A 21,898-nucleotide genomic window follows, 5' to 3' on the forward strand; every position below is an offset into this window, starting at 1 on the left:
TTGGACCAAGATGGAGGCCCCCCTGCCATATCTCTCACTCAGACCCTCATCTATAATGAAACACTTCCTACGTCTGAGGTGTTTTATATTAAACGCTATGTGCTCTTTTTACGAATCGTCTCATGTTCTCTCAATTCAATAATGTGTTTGGTGTTATTTTTTCGGTTTTGCATATTTTTATATGGAGCGTTCCTTCTTTCTTCTTTGCTGGAATCCTCTTCGTGGAACAAGCTTTCTTATTAGTACCCGAGCTTAATGGCACTGTGTTATGTGACGTGTGGCTACACTAACTTCTGACTTTGCTTGTGTTGAATGTGGAAACCAGTGTGCAATGAAGAGAGCCTTATTCAGAGAACATACAGAGAGTGCAAAAGTATGACGTAGAATCAGGATAATGAGTGTGATATTATTCATTGTTTGGGGTACGTTAACTTCTCAAATGTGCAATCCATACTTAGGTGGCCCACACCTTCCCACAGTGCATCAGAGCAACAACAGTGACAGCATCTCATCAACTTTGTTTCCCGCTACCTTTGCTACTTTTTCATAGTTGAATTGTGTTGAACTACACTACTGAAGAGAAGGGGTAGTCAACTTTAGTAACTTCATGAATATAATTATTATTGTGTATACTGTCTCATGGTAGGCATTGTGAATCAAAGTTATAGGGAACATACATATAAATGGAAAGATGGAAAGCCTAGCAGAGAAAAAAATAGTACAAAATAATTCTGATTTACCATTTGTCAGACTCTCTGCGCAGAGGGAGAATTCTTAAACATGGTTGTTTTTATCCTCTTGGCAGGCAAAGATTACAGAATAAATTAATGCCCAATTTTACAGAGTCAAGCTGACGTAAGGACAATACAAACTGAAATTGCACAATGGTATTAAAAGGACTAAGCGCTGTCCACATAAGCCTTCATTTTGATTACATTCTCCCTTTTTATCCCATTTCTTAGAAAGACCAGTTTCAGAATCCATTTTGACGTCCTTTCTACACGCTTGCAACAGGAATCCCTCAACGTCCAGTGCACACTTAACAGCACATGCCGGTAATTTTACTACTCTCTCAATGCCTTGTTTACACTGCTCAAAGGGATAGAAAACAGTGATCATAAATCGACCAGAATATGTTTTATCAGTACTGCATTTGTCCTCCTTTGTTAACATCAAAAGATTTACCTTGGAGTGATTCTGCTCCATGCATGTACATGCATTTCAATGTTATGTAGTTGTTAATTAAACGCAGTGGGTTTTGCCAGCATTCTCTCCAGCTCACACACTGTCATGGAAAATTAGGTTGGTATAACCTTGAAATAACCATGTTGATGGTCAGCTCTCCAAAACATCTAGGCTATTCATGGAGCCTGCTCCGGGGCAGGATAACTCTACTTACATTGAATGAAATGACTGAGAAGCGAGTTGAGGATCATTGAAATCAGATTCCCTCCCTGCAAAAATTGCATCATCATCCCCTTCATTTGAGGAAGATGACTGATTCAATGTTTTATTAATTAAATGTTTTTGTGTATAAAAAAATGTTAAAACACCTAACACATTATTTAGTAATGACAGAATGCATTTGACATTGTATACAATTATTTTATCGATAGGAGTTGCTTGTGCATTGATAAGCACATCAAAGCACACCAAAGACGCCATTACGATAAGTAGTAACATAAAGACTGCACTTCTAAAAGCCTATTTCACTCTATAGCTTGCTAGATTTGATAACCTTTCCTTCATTTTGATTTCAGCACTGACTTACCCATGGATTGATGATGTCAACATTGTCTCAATAAAGAGTTTGGCGTTCGACCAGCCACGTGCAACATGCACGCTCAGTTACAAGACTGCTAGAGTCAGCGGCAGCCGGGCAAGAAATATCCACCGTCACAGTACAGATGAATCCTGAGCTTCAATGTGAAGCTAACTGAAGCTTGTTAGCTTTAGAAAATCCTGAGTAGATCTAGTTTTCTTCGTAGGATAGCCCACATGTCTTGTTATGAGGTGTTTTGACTGATATCACGTCTATGCTAATATGGCAAAAAAATTGCTAGCTATCTAACCAACAACTGTAATGAGTGCTCGCTGTGTAAATTAATTTATACTTTCAATAAATATTGAAGACAAAATATAGTTACACATCAACAATTAAGCCAAACACCATCTGTTTAGTCCCATAGTTGTGCACACGTTGGTTTTGTTGCTAAACAACAAACCCATCTATGGTAAGAGATATTCAAATGAGCTGGTATCCTGGTAAATGCACTGAAATGAATCATTTCAAAAGATTGGTTGCGATCATCATAACCAATTAATTTAGTTTAGAAAGTCAACTGAAATTCCAAAGTCAACATTTCCCCACATCCACATTTGACTTAATGAATTGTCTGACTCTTTTTTTTTTACCCTGTTCAAAATATATTCTCTGAAGTTTAGTCACTAGTTTGTATTATAGAGAGCCAACTGATCCCAGGAAATGCTTTATATTTTCACCTCTCATCTGTCTAGATATGGCCACCTCCAGCAGTCTCCTGTCTGAAGAGCAGTTCTTGTGCTCTATCTGTCTGGATTTGTTCACTGATCCAGTCACCACTCACATCAAATCAAATCAAATTTATTTATATAGCCCTTCGTACATCAGCTGATATCTCAAAGTGCTGTACAGAAACCCAGCCTAAAACCCCAAACAGCAAGCAATGCAGGTGTAGAAGCACTCCATGTGGACACAACTTCTACAAGGCCTGTATAAGACAGTACTGGGATAGCAATGACCTGTGCCTGTGTCCAATGTGTAAGGAGAAATTCCATAGAAAACCTGCGCTTTGCATCAATACTTTCATATCTGAGATGGCTGCTCAGTTCAGGAAGTCAGTTGAAGTGAAGGCGACCAGCAGCCGAGATCAATGCCCTGTTCAACCCCTTGAAGTCCCCTGTGACATCTGCACTGTGATGAAGCTCAAGGCCCTGAAGTCCTGCCTGGTGTGTCAGAGCTCTTACTGTGAGACTCACCTGGAGCCTCATCAGAGAGTCCCAGCCTTAAAGAGACACAAGCTGATCAAACCCGTGGAGAATCTGGAAGACAGGATGTGTAAGAAGCACGACAGACTCCTGGAGCTGTTCTGCAGAACTGATCAGACATGTCTTTGTGTGTTGTGCTTCAAAACAGACCATATGGCTCATGACATTGTCCCTCTAGAGGAAGAGTATGAAGAGAAGAAGGTTCAGCTGGGGAAGACTGAGGCAGAAGTGCAGCAGATGATCCAGGAGAGACTGCAGAAGGTTCAGGTGATCAAACACTCAGTAGATCTCAGCAAGAAAGAGGCACAGAGAGAGATATCAAACAGTGTGCAAGTCTTCACTGATCTGGTGCGATTCATTGAGAGAATCCAGGCTGAACTCATTGAAATGTTTGAGGAAAACCAGAAAGCAGCAGAGAGGCAGGCTGAAGGGCTCATTAAAGACCTTAAGCAGGAAATCAATGACCTGAAGAAGAGAAGCACTAAGCTGGAGCAGCTCTCACACACTGAGGACCACCTCCTCCTCCTTCAGAGCTTCCCATCTCTGTGCACCCTTCCACCCACTAAGGACTGGTCTAAGATCAGTGTTCACTGTGATATTTGTGTAGGGACTGTGATGGGAGCTGTATCTCAGCTTGAGGAGGCACTTATGAGAGAGGTGAGGAAGTTGTGTGATGCTGAGTTAAAGAGGATTCAGCTGTATACAGTGGATGTGACTCTGGACCCTGATACAGCATATCCCAAACTCACCCTTTCTGAGGATTGGAAACAAGTGAGACATGAAGGCACACTAAAGAAACTCTCTGACAACCCAGAAAGGTTTGATTCTATTTGTTGTGTCCTGGGAAAGAAGGGGTTCTTCTCTGGGAGATTTTACTATGAGGTGACGGTCCAGGGGAAGACTAAGTGGGATTTAGGAGTGGCCAGAGAGTCCATCAACAGGAAGGGAAAGATCATGTTAAAGCCTCAAAATGGATACTGGACTGTGGTCCCCAGGACACCCTGTTACCCTCTCATTGAGAAAGAAGCCCCAGAAGGTGGGGGTGTTTGTGGATTATGAAGAGGGTCAGGTGTAATTTTATGATGTGGAGGCCAGGTTTCATATCTACTCTTACACTGGTTGCATATTCACTGAAAAACTATATCCATACTTCAGCGCCTGTACTGGTGGTAAAAACTCTGCTCCGCTGATCATCTCTTCTGTCAATCTCCAAAATGGTGAGCTGATTGTCATTCTTTAGAGGAGGCCGTGGAATTAAATGTAATTCCATACTTTAAAAAATATGACCTTTGTCTTGTGATCCCTCCGTCATTCTAAATATGAAATAAAAGGTTAATGTACCACCAATCTTTAAGCAGTTAAAAACAGTTTGATTGATCAATTGCTTAAATAAAGTGTTTACTGAACAGTGGGCTTTTACATGTAATGCTGTACATTAGTTACTAGATGAAAGAAAGCAACAGACCTATTGTTTTACATGTTAGAGTATAATTGGGGTAGGTCAGAGGAACAGAATGACCCTAGTGTTGTGGTATCTCCTCTTCTTGGCCAGAATAGAACCCTGACGATTTTGAGAAATTATTTAGAGTCTAAATCACCAAACTTGGCCAGAATCAGCACATTTGGCCCGGCCCTCTGAACAATACCAGAGACGCTATGAATTTTTTTTTTTCCTATTTGGCCTCCAGAAAAAAATTAGGCCCGGCCCTGTCAAAGAGAGAACGGAATAATGGTGAAAAGGTTAGGTAAGAGAAAAATTGATTCAGAATGTATTTAACCTGCAGTGGACAAACGATTTTTTTTTGTTCAATGCAAAGAAAAGGCTGTTTGTCTCATCTGTCAAGAGACGGTGGCGGTATTCAAAGAATACAACTTGACACTATGAATCCCGTCACAAAGACAAGTAAATCAGCTTGCAAGGCCAAATACGAGCAGACAAACTCTCAAAGCTAAAAAGTGGACTACTATCTCAGCAGAATACATTTGTACGCCAAGCTCAGCTGAACCAAGCATCCGTTCGGGCCAGCTTTCGGGTTGCTAAACTGATAGCAAGAAGCGGTAAGCCTTTCACTGACGGAGAGTTTGTTAAGAAATGATGGATGCTGTCTGGAGGAGGTGTGTCCCGAGAAGAAAGATGCATTTAATTAAATGGGTACATGAAGAAATCGGGAGTTCAATGCCCATGCAGCAGAAGACTCGAAAGAATTTGACTTTTTTTCATTTGGATGAGAGCAACTGCAAGACACAGCGCAACTGCTCATTTTTATTCGTGGAGTTAGCGCAAACTTTGAGATATGCGAGGAGCTGGCAGCCCTCCAAAGTCTCAAAGGGACTACAACGGAGAGGATATTTTTGACAAAGTGTGCCAAACCATGGAGAAGTTGGACCTGACTGGTCAAAGCTAGCTAGCATCACGACTGATGGGGCTCCTAGCATGGTGGGCGAAACTCGTGGTCTAATAAATGAACAGTTGGAAAAAGGGGTGCCCCGCTACGAGTCCACTGCCTAATTCACCAGCAAGCACTGTGCTGCAAAAAGTGGGAAAAATGGTGTCGTGCAAAACTTCATCAGAGCAAAGGGACAGAGTTTTGAGGTGTTTTTACGAGCTATTTCTTCATTTAAAAGACAAAACGGTCCCAGAGCTGAACCCAGAATGGAAATGGCACCTCGCATTTTTAACAGACGTGACAGAAATACTTAACAGCCTTAACTTGCAGCTACAAGGCGAGGGGAAACTCATTTGCGACATGTATTTGAGGTGAAATTAGCGCTGCTTTTGGAACAAGTGAAAAAGCGCTCGTCCATCTTCCTGCTACCCAAAACCTGTCGACAGAGAACCCAGCGGTCCCGTTCCCAGCTGAAAAGTGCGTGGAAGCATGGAAATGCTGTAAAGGCGGAGTTCGGTGTGCGATTCAGTGAACTACATGTTCTGCAAAAGAAACTTTTTCAGAACCCCTTTGTTAACATTGATGAAGCCCAGCCTTCATATCAGTTTGAGTTGGCTGAGTTACAGAACTGTGATGTTCTGAAAGACGCATTCAAGCCCAACAGTCTCATTGACTTCTATGCCGCCCTCCCAAACGACACATATCCAAACATCAAAAAACACGCAATGAAAATGTCCACAGTTTTTGGCAGCACGTATATCTGCGAGAAAACCTTTTCTCGCATGAAACTGCTGAAAACCCCGATGAGATCAAGATTGACAGATGAACATTTGCATCAGTGCTTGAGACTGGCTGTAACTAGAATGGAACCTGATATTCAACTTCTCACCAGCCAGATGCAGGCCCACAGTTCACACTGATGAACATACATAGGTAAACTCACTTTTCTGACTTGAATGAGTCATTCTGAGCATAAACAAATATAATCATAATAAAATCTACTGGGATAAAATCCATCTTTACAACCATACTGGTATTGAAATGTAAGGTGCTGTATCACTTGTTCAGTTTCTCAACCTGCTTCTTTTGTGGTTTTCACAGGGAAGTTGATGAGAGAGAGCTGCAAACAGCGGTGTCTACAAACTGGAACCTACAAAAGGATTATAAGGAAGGAACACAAGAACTTTAAGAGACTGCTCATATGTGTCAGAGAGATTCTGCTCTGACAACTGAGCTGAACTTTTATCTGTTAAGATTGTGCATGGCACGACAGAAAGTTAATGTTCCATGGCTTTTTTTTCTATGAAGAACCCAGAGAGAGTTATTTAGTTATTATTTATTTCCAGTTTTTTCTGTGAAGAACTCAGAGAGGGTTATTTAGTTATTATTTATTTCATTAATAGTGTTATTATTTGTTTCCTGACTTTTTTTCTGTAAAGAACCTGGAAAGGGTTATTTGGTTATGTGTGGCTTTCTGGAAAACAATACATTTTTTAAGCTCCCCTACGATCGTCACACTTTTTCTGTTACAAACTGACACCGGCCCCCCATCAGAGAAGGGAAAAGTTATGTGGCCCTCACAGGAAAAAGTTTGGGGACCCCTGATTTAGACTGACGGTGAATGTACACGATAGCGGTAAATCACTTGTGGGCGTAAATCACTTGTATATGGCATCATCCAGCAGCATGTTCGATTGTGTGTCAAGAATTCGGCATAGCAAGTTTGTATGAAGGTCTGGTTATTAAATGGGTACATAGTTCAATAGTGATATCCTCGAAAACGCTTTAGTGACAAAAAAATTGCTGCCCTGTTTCCAATTGTCCACATGGCTGGGAGAACCTATTCAAGTAAGTAAATACATTTGAAAATGAAAATTAAATGAAAAATAAAAAGATGTATTATTAGCTAACTAGCTACAGTGCAGGCTAACTCAAATGAGCTGCTAAATGAGCTAGCTATCTAGCCAACTTAACATACTGTATAGATGGCTAGCTAAGTGAATGAAATATCACCATCTACCTAACTTCATATTAGCTAACGTAAACGCGTACATCGCCTTGGTCTGTAAAATTGCCCTTATTTTAGCACCCCATAAACGTAATACTTCCTGATCAACTGTAATGTCAATACCATTGTAAAGCACAATTTATCTCCTTTCCAACAAAATAAATGACATGACCTAAACGCTGCCAGTTTCTGCATATATCAAAGCAGGCAATGAGCCCCGTCGGGTCTTTTTAAAAATGGCGGGTGGGGAAGCGAAACTAATGCGTGATAGAGTAAACAGCGGCTTTGAGAATGATGATCGCATGCAATGATGACGCAAAAAATGACTCGGTATCCCCCCTTACCCCCGTCACTGTCCATTTCTTGTTTCTAAAGGATGAGAGAAGTGCTACACCTGGTGGAGAGAGATTGTAAGACAGAAATAGTTGCTTTATGCGTGCTGTACGTTACGACATGACACGCCATGATGTAACGGAGGGTCAGTTTTTTCAACTTTTCTCCAATACTATAGAGCCATTACCATGTCGATCAACGCTTGAATAGAAACCTACTTCACACCCCTGATTTTGAAGTCAACACAGCCGCTACAGTCCCATTAGTTTTCTTTGTGGACTCGTTTGAATGTTGCGGTTGCGCACATTTGTAACGGAATGGGGTGAGTTTACTATATCTATATTGATATTGATGTATTCATCACTGTAAAAAACAAACTCCAAATGAATTTGTAGGTAGCTAGCCATGGAGCCATGGAGGAGGGTGATAGGATAGCAGCCCCAACTGTCAGTGAGAGAGTAGGCTATTTTGGATGGTACTTTTGTGTAGTTCCTGACCCTAGAAGTGAGGATGGAGATAATAGTACCATAATATTCAGTGCTATGTAATATGACTACAATGAAGTCTGTTTCTTGTGAGGTTTTCTGTCCTCAGATAAAGAGAGCTATGAAAGCCTGTCTACATATGAAGAGGTCCCAATGAAGAGCAGGGGTTCTCAGTCCTGGTCCTGGGGACTCAAAGAGGTGCACATTTCTGTTTTTGCCTTGGCACTGCACAGCTGATTCAAATGGTCAACTCATCATCAAGCTTCAAGTGGCATTTATGTATTCATTTGTGATGCCATCCTTGATACGATCCTGTTATTGTCACATGCTACACATGCACATGTGTGCCCATGCATCTATCAATCCAATGTTATCACTTTAGTAATCCACATTGACCTGGTGACGTAATAGTCTAATAATCACATTGTCTTCCATATTCCTACAGATACCTTGTAGCTGAAGATTCCTGCCTACAGTTAACGTGTAGTTCACTGCAAGGTTGGGTGACCAGGGCCATCTTAGGACTGCCTCCTGGAGGAATTCAGATGTGTGAAGGCTACCTGTGTCCTGAATAACTTCATGAGGATGGACACGAGGACCAGGAGGGGATCTGCAGCTTGCCGCCGTGTGCCAGAGCAGAAGTCTGCTGCTCTACAGGATGTTTCATGGATGGGGTCCAACAACGCAGCAAGAGAGGCAATCCGTGTGCTGGAGATCTTCACTTCCTACTTCTTCGAAGAGGGTGCTGTTTGCTGGCAACACCATAGACAACACTATGCACAACCAAAGGCTCTTTTAAGAGCCATTCACATTGCAATAAGATAATTCTTCCTTTTACTTAACTATGTCAACTGCAGTTATTCAATTTCCAGTTTGTCTCCCTTTGATTTCTACTTCTCAGGTGAGGGTGCTGTTTAGGTAAGTGTGTGATGTCTGCACAAAAACAAAACAGGCTATTTTAAATCGCCCACGTTGAAAAAATGTAGAACAATTAGACACTATAACCCACACCTACACACTCATGTATCAATCTGATTGATGGATTGTGTTGTGCAATAAGCAGGCTCAGGTGTATAACTGTGGCTCCTTCCACCTTCAAATAATAGGCAAGAGGGCCAACCATGGAGAATAGTAAGACACTTCATTATTTCTGGAACTACGCTATGTTGTTTGTACTTGTGTGTCCGTTCATGTTTTTCAGCAAAAGTCCTCTGCAGCCACTTACTGTGGTGTGGACACCAGTTGAGGCCGCACACACAGATTCCTATTGAACACTGTGTTTTTAACTACCTTATTTTCTCAAGTCTCTCTCCTCTCTAATCGTATGCTGCCTTCCCTGCTCCTGTGTTCTTACCTGTTTCCCTTTCTGTCTTTTACACCTCTCTCGCCGCCTCCTCTTTCTTCCTCTGTTTTTATCATGCACAACGGATGTGCATTGAAGTACAGATTGAACTTGTATTTATAACACTTGGATCATGAACTTCTTTCAATAAAGTGTTTCACATTCTCTACTGGTTGAAATGAAGTCTCTCATTTGATGAAATACTACAGCTATCCTGTTTCAGATCAATGCAGATGAAGGGCATTGGATATTGAGATGAACTGGTTTTAGATTATTTAAATGATGCATAGGAAGTGTAGTATACTGTTTTTGAAATTATATTTCTGTATATATGAATTACAAATCAGCATTTAACTAGTTAAATCTTGTTTCTAGTCTATTAGTTACAATGTGCAACCATTGATGAGCCCAGGACCAAGATTGGTAAACACTGTTGAAGTGTTTAATTGTAATACAAAAATGTAGAAACAGCATCATTCAAAGACTGGAATTTGATACTCCTGGTATTGGATATGACTGAAAAACGATCTCAAAGACATTCATACCTGAACTGCACCTTTATTTTCCAAGGTAGAGTACATGATCAGTGAATATCTTAAATGTGCAGGCTACAATGTGGGGATCTCATGCATGGTAATAACTGCATGTATATACGACTTGCATCCTTGGCAAAAAAGTTATATTATATTCTACTCAATCCATAGGCTTCATTTATGTCATTCAGACTGTTTTGAAGTTGATACAACTGGCTATGATAGCTAGGATCTGAACTAATATGTATACCAAACGTTTAGGTCCATATACAGATCGGCTAGATAGCTACACAGTCTTAGGCATACAGGTATTTTTATCCTTCACTGCACAATAAGCAAGAACATAGCTAGCTACGTTATTTCGTCTATCTGCATTGCGTGTCAAATATCAGCAAGACAAGCTTACAAAATTGTACATTAAATTTAAAGTAAATGCTTTAGCTAGCTAGATTATTTACATCCATTGTTACACAAGACGACAGCCTGATTTGCTGGTTGTTTCAGGAGTCCCTAAAACATGAAACAACCAGAATTACAAAGTCATACTCATGTCACAACAGACATAAAGCTAGCCAGCTAGTCAGCTGGCTTGTTATATTGCGATTTTTGTCAATTAAATTTAGGATAAAAAAATATGCATAATAGTTTGTCTCTACATTAACTAATATATTCCTGTCAACTGTATTTTTTTTGCATGGTTCGTTATGACATTATAATCACATTTGCTTCCATGCTAGTATTTTTTGGGGGACTTATCTTTAAAAGGTAGAGTCCTAATAACCAAGGCTGAAGGTATCTCTAGACTAACATATGGCACTCTATCTTTATATCTTGACAGTAAAATAAGCAAGGAGATAGACCAGATGCTTTTCAACTTTCTGTGGAGAAACCATACCCATTACATTAGGAAAACTGTTGTAATGAACACTTATGAGAATGGTGGACTGAATTTTCTGGACTTTACTACTTTAAATAATACTTTTAAGATCAATTGGATAAAACAATTCCTAAGAAGATCCACTTCTATCTGGAATTGTATTCCTCATCATGTCTTCTCTACTTTTGGTGGCCTTAACTTCATGTTGTTTTGCAATTATAATATTGACACAATTCCAGTGAAACTTTCTGCTTTTCATTGGCAGGTTTTCTTTTCATGGTCCTTAATTTATAAACACAATTTTTCTCCACACAGATATTAAATATGGAGTAATTGGGATATATTGTATAAAAATAATAATTTATTTTTTAGAATATTGGTTCAGAAATAATATCCTATTGGTGAGCCAACTGGTAAATGCAGAGGTCTTTTACTCAGTTATAAAGAATTCTTATCACTTTACAAGGTCCCTGTAACACCTAAAGATTTTGCAATTGTTTTAGATGCCATTCCCTCAGGTGTTGCTATGTTATTCAGGAACATGTCAAGACCTGACCCTCAGAGCCTACATTCTGTTGACTCATCAGTAGGAAAGATTTGTTTATCTTTTGCTCCATTCAACAACAGAGCAATATGAACCTTGTTTCAGCAGGAAGTTGTATCTATACCTTATGTCATGCCTTATTGGAAAGGATTTATTGATAATATCTGTTGGAAAAAAGTTTAGATGTTGCCACACACATAACTACTTGTTAACAAAATTAAGGAAGTTTCCTTCATAAATATTATCCTGCCAACCACTATATGAAGAAGTTTAAGGAAAACATCAACTCAAATTGCTCCTTTTGTAATGACCACCCAGCATCTTTTTTGTCATTGTACTCATGTAAGAAAACTGTGGCAAGACATCAGTAGATTTATAATTGAACACATTTCTGAAGATTCTACACTATTGTGGAGAAATGTACTGCTTGGATTCTTTACATACGATAGAAATAAGCTGAAACATTTTTATGTAATTAATTTAATTATTCTTTTGGCCAAATTTCATATAGAAAAATTTAAATTTACAAACAAATAAACACATTTTCTTACCCTACAAAAAGAAATTGAACTGTATTTCAAGACAGTTAAATACTCTACTAACAAAAACATCTGTTAGAATTGTAAGTGTATGTATGTCCCTTAAGGTCCTTGTGTAATTGTAATGTGATATTGTACCCCCTAGCTCGATTGTCCATTGTATATAATCTACTTTATGTATTGAGTTGCTCTTAATAAAAAAATGTAAACATTTTTTTAAATGTATTTTCTGTAAGCCATCTTTGCTGAAGAAAGTCTCTTGGGTCGCATAGCGTGAAATTCGTCATGGGAACCACTCGATATGATTGGTGTGAGAGAGGATGCCGCCGCTGGTCGCCGCTGGTGATTTGCATAAAGTTGGGAAAAGTTTTGATTTTTCACTGCCTCCCATGCCACCATACCACCCAAAGTTTCCCTGCCCTCTCAGCTTCTCACCTCTTTCCTTCCATTGAAATGAATGGGAAGTGGTGTTTCACCGCTTGGAAGCCGGTGCTAGTGTATCAAGTTGCTGCAGGAGGTGCTGAGATGTTGGCCGGGGTAGCCAGGTGGAAAGCATGGCCAGCCGTGAAAAAATGCTTATTGAAATGATCGATTATCGTAGACTTATCTGTGGTGACAGTGTTTCCTATCCTCAGTGCAGTGGGTAGCTAGGAGGAGGTGCTCTTATTCTCAATGGACTTTACAGTGTCCCAAAACCTTTTGGAATAAGTGCTACATGAAGTAAATTTCTGTTTGAAAAAGCTAGCCTTTGCTTTCCTAACTGACTGAGTATATTGGTTGCTGACTTCCCTGCATATCGCGAGGGCTATTCGATGCTAATGCAGAACGCCACAGGATGTATTTGTGCTGGTCAAGGGCAGTCAAGTCTGGGGTGAACCAAGAGCTATATATGTTCTTAGTTCTACATTTTTTGAACGGGGCATGCTTATTTAAAATGGAGAGGAAAGCACTTCTGAAGAGCAACCAGGCATCCTCTACTGCCGGGATGAGGTCAATTTCCTTCCAGGATACCCGGTCGATTAGAAAGGCCTGCTCGCTGAAGTCTTTTAGGGAGCGTTTTACAGTTATGAGTGGTGGTTGTTTGACCGCGGACCCATTACGCACGCAGGCAATGAGGCAGTGATCGCTGAGATAATGGTTGAAGACAGCAGAGGTGTATTTAGAGGGCAAGTGGGTCAGGATGATATCTAAGAGGGTGCCCATGGTTACGGATTTAGGGTTGTACCTGGTAGGTTCCTTGATAATTTGTGTGAGATTGAGGGCATCTAGCTTAGATTGTAGGGCTTAGATTGTGTTAAGCATGTCCCAGTTTAGGTCACCCAACAGTACAAACTCTGAAGATAGATGCGGGGGCGATCATTTCACATATGGTGTCCGGGGCACAGCTGGGGGCTGGGGGGGGGGGGGGGGGGTCTATAACAAGCGGTAACGGGGGTCTATAACAAGCAGACCTGGATAGTATGACAGAACTCTGTAGGCTAACCACTAGGCAGGGTAGTCTAGTGGTTAGAGTGTTGGACTAGTAATCGGAAGGTTACAAGTTCAAACCCCCGAGCTGACAAGGTACAAATCTGTCTTTCTGCTCCTGTCGTTCTGCCCACAGGCAGTTAACCCACTGTTCCTAGGCCGTCATTGAAAATAAGAATTTGTTCTTAACTGACTTGCCTGGTAAAATTAAAAAAATTAAATTAAATCTCTGCAGTAGATTGCAACTCTGCCCCCTTTGGCAGTTCTATCATGTCAGAAGATGCTTTAGGTAGGGATTGAAATTTCCAGATTTTTGGTGGCCTTCCTAAGCCAGGATTCAGACACATTTAGGACAACCAGGTTGGCGGAGTGTGCTAAAGCAGTGAATAAAACAAACTTAGGGAGGAGGCTTCTAATGTTAACATGAAACCAATGTTTTTACGGTTACAGAAGCCAACAAATGAGAGAGCCTGGGGAATGGGAGTGATGCTGGGGGCTGCAGGGCCTAGGTTAACTTCTACATCACCAGAGGAACAGAGGAGGAGTAGGATAAGAGTATGGCTAAAGGCTAAAAGAACTGGTCGTCTAGTGCGTTCGGAACAGAGAGTAAAGGAGCAGATTTCTGGGCGTGGAAGAATAGATTCAAGGAATAATGTACAGACAAGGGTATGGTAGGATGTGAGTACAGTGGAGGTAAGCCTATGTCACGCCCTGGTCTTAGTATTTTGTGTTTTCTTTATTATTTTGGTTAGGCCAGGGTGTGACATGGGTTTATTATGTGGTGTGTTTTGTCTTGGGGTTTTTGTAGGTATTGGGATTGTGGTATAGTGGGGTTGTCTAGAATAGTCTATGGCTGTCTGGAGTGGTTCTCAATCAGAGGCAGGTGTTTATCGTTGTCTCTGATTGGGAACCATATTTAGGCAGCCATATTCTTTGAGTGTTTTGTGGGTGATTGTTCCTGTCTCTGTGTTTGTTTGCACCAGATAGGCTGTTTAGGTCTTTTCACATTTATTGTTTTTGTATACTGTTTGTGTTTTCATCTTTATTAAAGATGTATAAAAATTACCACGCTGCATTTTGGTCTGATCCCTGCTACACCTCCTCTTCAGAGGAAGAGGAGAAAGAAAACCTTAACAGCCTAGGCATTGAGTGACGATGAGAGAGGTTTGGTCTCTACAGGCACCATTTAAGCCAGGTGCGGTCACCGCATGCATGTGTGGGGGGTGGAACATAAGGGCTAGCTAAGGCATATTGAGCTGAAATAAGACTAAAATTACTAACCAAAACAGCAATAGACAAGGCATATTTACATTAGGGAGAGCGATGTGTAGTCAAATGATCATAGGGTCCAATGAGTAGCAAAAGATGAGTCAGGGAGCCGATTCAGTTGTCGCTACTACGCTAGCGATTCAGACAGCTAGCAGGCCGGGGCTAGCAGATGGGCCTCAGGGGGACGTCGCAATGGGAGAGGCTGTTGAAACCCCCTCGGACGGTTACGTCGGCAGACCAGTCATGATTGATTGGCGGGGCTCTGTGTCAGCAGCAAAGGGTCCAGGCCAATTGGCAAAAGAGTTATTGAAGCCCAGGAAATATCTGATGGATTTCTTCAGCTAGCCGGGAGATGGACCTAGCTCGAGGATAGCTCCAGGCTAACAGGTGCTTGCTTCGGGACAGAAACCCCCTTGAACAGTTACATCGGTAGACGTAGATCAGCGGTTCTCCATGTCGGCAGCAAATGGTCCAGGCCAATTGGCAAATAGGTAATTGAAGCCCAGGAATTGCTTGATGGAGCACACATATTTTTGGGGGGTCCAAGTGTCTGTGTGTATTTGTGTCCAAGAGTGTGTTTGTGTCTAAATGCATGTGTGTCCAGACCCAGACAGACTCTGGTGAGATGCAGAGAGCAGCATCATGCTATGACCCAGAAGGCTCTGGTGAGATCCAGAGAGAAGCAGCAATAGGCTATATCTGGAACGGTCTGTTGCTAGGTTTCTCACTGTCACCTGGAGATAAATCAAAGCGATGCTCTCCACTCAGGGAAAAAGGTCCAATTACTCTGCTCATACTAAGTGACTGTGCTGCACCAGCCTGAAACTGTGCTAAACGTGCCAGACAAGTGTTGACACTATGTCTCCAGCACAACAGTTATTCTTAGTGACCTGCAATCACACCTATCATAGCAGAGAGATGCATACATTAGGGAGTTTTATATAAGCATATTAGGTGACGGTTAGGCTTGTTATTCAAGTCAATACTTTTTCACAACATTTCAGTTGTCCCCAGGCTCATTTGCTATCGCATAGACAGAGAGAGAGTCGGCTGATGGAGTAGATTAAAAACCTCTCTAGGCTAGATGGGATGCTACCGTCCCACCTGACCAACATCCAGTGAAAGTGCAGGGCGCCAAATTCAAACTACAGAATTGTAAATATTTAATATTCTTGAAAATACAGAAACAGTATGTCAAATTAAAGCTTGACTTCTTGTTAATCGAGCCACGGTGGATTTCAAAAAGGCTTTATGGCGAAAGCAAGCCATGCGATTATCTGAGGACAGCACCCCATCAAACAAACACAGACAATCATATTTCATACCGCCAGGCGCGACACAAAAGAAGAAATAATTATATAATTCATGCCTAATTCATATATATGCCTTTGAAGAGCTTCTTCTGTTGGAACACAAATTGTCCCATAAACATCACAAATGGTCCTTTTGTTTGATTAATTCCGTCGTTACATCTCCAAAATGTCAATTTATTTGGCGTGTTTGATCCAGAAAAACACAGGTTCCAACTCGCACAACATGACTACAAAATATCTAATAAATTACCTGTAATCTCTGTCCAAAAATGTCAAACAACTTTCCTAATACAACAACTTTAGGTATTTTTTTTTATGTAAATAATCGGTAAAATTTAAGACGGGATAAACTGCGTTCACTAGCGGATAAAAACAATGTGGTGCGAGCTTTCAGGTCACGCGCCCCAACCACAACAGTACACTAGACTCAACCCTTGTTCTGAACAGCCCTACTTCTTCATTTCTCAAAGGAAAAACATCAACCAATTTCTAAAGACTGTTGACATCCAGTGGAAGCAATAGCAACTGGAAGCAAGTGCCTTAGAAATCTAGATCCCCATAGAAATCTCATTGAAAAGAGAGTGACCTCAAAAATAAAATTCCTGGATGGTTTGTCCTCGGGGTTTCGCCTGCCAAATAGGTTCTGTTATACTCACAGACATCATTCAAACAGTTTTAGAAACTTCAGAGTGTTTCCTATCCAAATCGACTAATACTATGTATTCATAACATATCCTAGCTTCTGAGCCTGAGTAGCAAGCAGTTTACTTTGGGCACACTTTTCATCCGAATGTGAAAATACTAGCCTAGAGAGGTTAATTAAGTTGATGGTAAACCAAATGGACCTCAAGCAGAGCTCCTGGTACAGTAGCACCATATTGAGAATTATTCAACATTGAGAATGATTCAACATGACTGAATGACTGAATTAGATTTTGAGCTGCGAGCGGTGCTATGATAACATTATTTTCTCTCCACACAAACAGCATTTACTCTGTTCACATTTTCTCAATGATAAGACCTTTTTTTCCTGTTTGCTCCTGGGTTTTTAGAGAGAGATATGTAATTTGAACCACCATGGGGCATATTATGAAGTATTACCATCCACGATGTTCAACATTTGCACAGATATTATACTCTTGTATGATTCCTTCTCTGTATGCAGTTTCATTACCTGGTCCACATTCTTACACAGTTTTTCTTTGTTTTTCCCTGCACACATTGGTCAAGTCTTGGCACCTAATAACAGGTTTCTACATTCCTAGAAAAGACATAAATAGATAATAGATTTTTCTATCAGCATCTTTCGTTGTGTATTTAACAGAAAAAAAAGATGTTCTTTCTAAATCTTTCTATTTGTACCGTACTCTTTGATGGTGAAAGCCAAAAGCTTAAAAGTGAAAGTATACCAACAAAAGGTGCTGAGATTGTGAAAGCAGACACAGATACAGGACTCTGTTGGAGAAGTTCACATGTTGTTAGAGACAGTCTCTCCCGGGGTCTGTGGTGCTCTTGAACTGACCCCTGGCCTTGGGCGCCTCTCTACGCATCTCTAAGTGCTACTTCACTCTGCTCTCCTACTGGCCAATGGTCTCTTCTTTATCAGTTCCTGTCGTCCAGAGGGATAATTATGGGATGTTAGGTGGTGTTCTGTGGCTGATGGACAGCTACAGTTATTTGCTCCAAGATATTTTTCTTTCTGGCAACTTTCTATTGTAATGCTCATCATACCAGTAGGAAGGAAATGGTCAGTACCATGCTAAAAGCATGGACGACTTTGTTATTCTCTAATCATCCTCCATGAGAAAGTGATGACATGAGGGTGGTAATAAGAAGGATCTTGCAGGGGTTGATTGCAAGGCACAGTATATGAATGGCTAGCCATTAGACTAGCTGAGATAAACATCTTATTCAGCATGCAGCAGATCATGAAATGTATAGTGGATCTTTGTTTTCCTGACAGTAAAGTCAGGTAAGATACTGAACAGTTTTTATATGTATCAGTAAATAGCTACATTGAAACATATAACCACTCCTTTGGGGAATGTGCATAATCAAGAGGGCAAGCGGTAACATCATGTTCGTAGACCGGTAAAAATAAACCCATGACCCTTTACAGGTGGGGATGATGAATGAAACCGTGGCAACGGTTCATACAGAAGGGTGAGCAGCCATCCCTGTCTGGTTGGGGCCACCCCAGGGACCCTGCTGACTTCCCTCAGCTTGTTAATTATCACCCTGTCAGCTGTGTTATGTAAGAAAGAAAGCACCAGGAAGCTGAATGATGAAAGGAAACATTCCTGGACATTTCCCCCACTAATAAGGGACAATAAATCCAGCCAAGAAGTGGAAATGAATGAACAAGGACTTGAGTCACAAATGTTTGATATGGAGAGAGGTTGAATTGCATTAGAATGCAACAGTTATTCATGGCCTTCTCAATACTAACCTCTAGATATTGAAAGGTGCTCTTGCAGGCTGTTATAAAATAGTTTGACTGTAACAAAACAGTTTTAATTTGACTGGTCATGGGAGAAAGTCAAGGTCAACAGGTTGATTCAATATTTGTTCTTTCCTTACTAATGAGCTACGTTTGGCATTGCTGGTTTAGCTTGTGTTTCTTGTATTTGGCTAAATCATTTCAACATCTTAATCATAATTATCATCATCCTCTTCATCTTCATCATCAATATTATGGTAATCGTTTTCAACTCTTGTCACGTCTGCCCCTCTCCTTGTTCGGGTGGCGTTCGGCGGTCGACCTCACCGGCTTGCTAGCCATCTCCATTTTTCTATTATCCATTTGTTTTGTCTTGTTCCATTCACAACTGGTTTGCATTCCCCAATCACACTACATGTATTTATTCCTCTGTTCCCCCTCATGTCTTTGTGTGAAATTATTTGTGTGTTACGTGTTGTACGCACTAGGCTAAGCATTTGTTATTTTCTGTGTTTTCACAAAGCTTATTTGTATTGTTATATGTTTATGTTGTGTGACTATTTTGCGTGCTATACACTTAGCCTTGTTGGCTGGAGGAGGTTTTTGATGCAGCTGTGTCCGTCTGTATATCTCTCCTGCTGTAATAAAGTGTGCGCCTGTTCACAATTCTCTGCTCTTCTGCACCTGACTTCACCTCATGTACGAACACACCTGACAGAATTTCACACCAACCATGGAGTCAGCGGGGTTACCTCTACCCGTCCCGTCCGGATCCAGTCCCAGCGGGATGCGTCTCTCCCTTCCCAGGGAGTGTGATGGGACGACAGCACAGTGCCATGGGTTCCTTTTACAACTGAACCTATACCTGGCCACCGTTCACCCAGCTCCTTCGGGAAGGGAGAGAGTGTCCGCCCTCGTCTCATGCCTCTCGGGGAGAGCTCTGGAGTGGGCAAACAGCATGTGGGGAGAGGGAGACGCGGCGTTGGACTACTTTGAGGAGTTCACCGCTTCCGGGCCGTCTTCGACCATCCGCCCGAAGGGAGAGCGGCGGGGGAACGGCTCTTCCATTTGAGGCAGGCCACCAAAGCTCCGTCCCTGTGTTTTCTTCTTGAAGAAACTATGGAAACTATGGAACTATGATGTGGGGGACCGGGAGCTGTTGGCTGTGGTTAAGGCTTTGAAGGCGTGGAGACATTGGCTTGAAGGGGCTAAACACCCTTTCCTCATCTGGACTGACCACAGCAACCTGGAGTGCATCCGGACAGCGAGGAGACTGAATCCTCGTCAGGCAAGGTGGGCCATGTTCTTTACCGGTTTTGTGTTTACCCTGTCCTACAGATCAGGTTCCCAGAATGTGAAGGCAGACGCACTGTCTTGGCTGTATGACACAGAGGAGCGGCCCATGGATCAGACTCCCATTCTCCCGACCTCCTGCCTGGTAGCGCTGGTCGTGTGGGAACTGGACGCGGACATAGAGCAGGCCTGCTACACTCCAGTGTCCCGTCGGGCGTTTGTACGTTCCGTCTGCTGTCCGTGACCAGTTGATCTATTGGGCCCACACATCTCCCTCCTCTGGCCATCCGGGGATCGGTCGGACGGGGCGCTGTCTGACTGGGAAGTACTGGTGGCCCACCTTGGCTAAGGATGTGAGGGTTTATGTTTCCTCCTGCTCGGTGTGCGCCCAGTGCAAGGCTCCTAGACACCTGCCCGGAGGTAAGCTACATCCCTTACCCGTTCCACAACGGCCTTGGTCACACCTGTCGGTGGATTTTCTGACGGATCTCCCTCCTTCACAGGGTAACACCACGATCCTGGTCGTTGTGGATTGTTTTTCTAAGTCCTGTCGTCTCCTCCCTCTTCCCGGTCTCCCTACGGCCCTACAAACTGCGGAGGCCCTGTTTACACACGTCTTTCGGCACTACAGGGTGCCTGAGAATATAGTGTCTGATCGGTCTTCACTTCGAGAGTCTGGAGGGCATTCATGGAACGTTTGGCGGTCTCGATCAGCCTCATCTCACCCCGAGAGTAATGGGCAGGTGGAGAGAGTGAACCAGGATGTGGGCAGGTTTCTGCGGTCCTATTGCCAGGACCGGCCAGAGGAGTGGGCGGCGTTCGTGCCCTGGGCAGTGATGGCGCAGAACTTGCTCCGCCACTTCTCCACTTACCTCTCCCCCTTTCAGTGTGTATTGGGGTACCAGCCGGTTCTGGCACCATGGCATCAGAGTCAGACCGAGGCTCCTGCGGTGGACGATTGGTTCAGCCGTCCGTAGGAGACATGGGAGGCCATCCATGGTCACCTTCAGCGGGCCGCGCTGTGCCAAAAGACCAGCGCAGACCGTCACCGCAGTGAGGCCCTGGTGTTCGCACCGGGGGACCGGGTCTGGCTCTCGACCCGAAACCTGCCCCTCCGTCTGCCCTGCCGGAAGCTGGGTCCGCAGTTTGTGGGGCCATTCAAAGGAGAGTGAACGAGGTATGTTACAGGTTACCTCTTCCCCCTGATTACCATATTAACCCCTCGTTCCATGTGTCTCTCCTCAGGCCGGTGGTGGTTGGTCCGCTCCAGGAGTCTCTGGTAATCGAGGGGGCCCCGGCGTACTCCGTCCGTTCCATCTTGGATTCGAGGTGTCGGGCGGGGGGGTCTTCAGTACCTCGTGGAGTGGGAGTGGTACGTTCTTTGCCTTGTTGGCTGGAGGAGGTTTTTGACGCAGCTGCGTCCGTCTGTATATCTCTCCTGCCATAATAAAGTGTGCGCCTGTTCACAATTCTCTGTTCTTCTGCACCTGACTTCACCTCAAGTACGAACACGCCTGACAACTCTTGATCATCATCCTATTTCCATCAGGGTTTAACACTATCCTTCACTACCATACTTTATTTATATATGGTAAGGAAATGTAACCTGGCAGTTTGTTTTAGTAACTGGTCATTATGTCAAAGCAGGTCATAAAGTCGTCCTCTTCCTCTTCCTCTCCCTCGCTTCAACAGAAAAAAGAAAGAAAATTGTAGAAAATTTAAAAAGGAGTGCAAAGTTGATGCTATAACAGAATCCTGTTAACCAAGCACAACTCCTGGAAAATGACAAACATCAGTGTCCACATCACAAGTGTTTCTAATTGTTCCTTGGTGTACACATCACTGACAAACTGAAATGGACCACTCACACAGACAGTGTGGTGAAGAAGGCGCAACAGAGCCTGTTCAACCTCAGGAGGCTAAAGAAATTTGGTTTGTCACCTAAAACCCTCACACATTTGAAAGCATCCTGTCGGGCTATCACCACCTGGTACGGCAACTGCACCGCCCACAACCTCAAGGCTCTCCAGAGGGTGGTGCG

General features: G+C 42.5%; 1 pseudogene; it reads left to right on the top strand.

The window, feature by feature from the left end:
• The first annotated feature begins 2,519 nt into the window (after nt 1-2,519).
• On the top strand, nt 2,520-21,375 carry LOC115133799 (uncharacterized; annotated as a pseudogene).
• Nucleotides 21,376-21,898: the final 523 nt, after the last annotated feature.

The sequence above is a fragment of the Oncorhynchus nerka genome, linkage group LG8 (assembly GCF_034236695.1).
Source record: "Oncorhynchus nerka isolate Pitt River linkage group LG8, Oner_Uvic_2.0, whole genome shotgun sequence".
NCBI lineage: Eukaryota > Metazoa > Chordata > Actinopteri > Salmoniformes > Salmonidae > Oncorhynchus > Oncorhynchus nerka.